General features: G+C 44.6%; 1 non-coding gene across 1 annotated transcript; it reads right to left on the reverse strand.

The window, feature by feature from the left end:
• Positions 1 to 1,002: 1,002 nt before the first annotated feature.
• On the reverse strand, positions 1,003 to 1,217 carry LOC114512185. Its single transcript, XR_003685769.1, has one exon. It is a non-coding gene; the product is annotated as a small nucleolar RNA U3 (small nucleolar RNA).
• Positions 1,218 to 1,657: the final 440 nt, after the last annotated feature.

Genomic DNA, 1,657 nt, shown 5'->3' on the forward strand with positions numbered 1-1,657 from the left:
TCTCTCTCTCTCTTTCTCCCTCCCTTCCCTCTCTAAAAAATAAATAAATAAAATCTTTTAAAAAATGAACAATTAAAATAAAATTTAAAAATTACTTTAAAAAAGCAAATAATTGGTATGTTTGCCATAAACCATTCCTACCTATTCACTAATACAGGCCCCCAAAATAGGGACCTGAGCAAGGGGCCATATATAGTGTGTGATTGCCATTCCAAAATAAGAACAATTTCATTAATTTGTTAATTACTTTGATTAAAGTTTTTTGTCATTTGGGAGATTCCTACTAAAATACAAATATCCCAGAGAGAGAGTACACTCCAAGTTCATTATCAAAGATTGACACCTTTGCAGGGATTACTTCAGGATTCTCTGATGGAGCAGCGAGTCCCTTTCCACCTGTGACGGTAAATCAGCAAGGAAGCCACGCCCGGAAGCAGAGCACGTGGCCACGTCCGTCTCGTGAAGCCGGGTGGTTAGCGGAGACTGCCTGCTGCCCTAATCCAACGTCCCACTCCCAATTTCCTCTTTTAAATTGAAGCCAAAAGGGTCCCTGTACACCATGAAACAGAAATACCCCTGAAAATGTCATATATTAAGCCAGAAGGTATTTTCACCTCTGAATAATGCATTTACCAGATTCCTCAAGGTGCTGATCTGGGTTGTTGACTCTTCAATTCTCTGTAGTGTCTCAAATATTTCATCAAGTCCTCAGACTTCAGCCTCAATAGTTATTGAAATAATCCTACATTTTTTAAAGATTTTATTTATTTATTTTTAGAGAGGGAAGGGAGGGAGGGAGGAAGAGAGAGACAGAGACAGAGACAGAGAGAGAGAGAAACATCAATGTGCGGTTGCTGGGGGTTGTGGCCTGCAACCCAGGCATGTTCCCTGGCTGGGAATCGAACCTGGGACACTTTGGTTCCCAGCCCATGCTCAAGCCACTGAGCTATGCCAGCCAGGGCTGAAATAATCCTACATTTTTTTTTCTTGCGCCCGAACATCTCCACTCAGATGGTGTTTTCTCCCTCTTACTTTCTCCAAAGAGAAAGAAGAACGATCATCAATGGTAAGTGGCAGTTGCTGAAACAACACCAGGAACCGGTTTCACGCTCAGGAGAGAACACTCCATCTCCTCCTCATGGTTTCGGGTGCTCTACACGTTCAGAGAAACTTCTCTAGTAACAAACTATAGAAATGATCCCTGAAAGTATAGTCTTTAATCCTACATTTTTATAATTTGCTCTTAAATTCTATCTTCAGCTGGACCAGAACAGTCAGCTGTGCACTGGACGTCCCCGTCTGTCGGCTCCACGAACAGCTCACACTCAGCACACCCAGAACCGACACAGTGTGCTCCCTTCAAACCTGCGTCTTCTCGCGTGTTACGGATCCCCTCAGTCACACAGGAGCTCACGAAGGAACCTCAGAGTCATCTTCCGCACTTCCTTTCCCCACAACCAATCAATGATTTCTTCCTAAAGATTCTAAATGTGGCCCCGACTGATGTGGCTCAGGGGGTTGGGTGTGGTCCCACAAACTCGAAGACCGCAGATTCAATTCCTGGTCAGGGCTGGTGCCTGGCTTGCAGGCCGGGTCTCTGGGTGGAGGTGTGTGAGAGGTACCTGATCGATGTTTCTCTCCCTTGTTTTCTCCTTCC

This window comes from Phyllostomus discolor, chromosome 14 (assembly GCF_004126475.2).
Source record: "Phyllostomus discolor isolate MPI-MPIP mPhyDis1 chromosome 14, mPhyDis1.pri.v3, whole genome shotgun sequence".
Lineage (NCBI taxonomy): Eukaryota > Metazoa > Chordata > Mammalia > Chiroptera > Phyllostomidae > Phyllostomus > Phyllostomus discolor.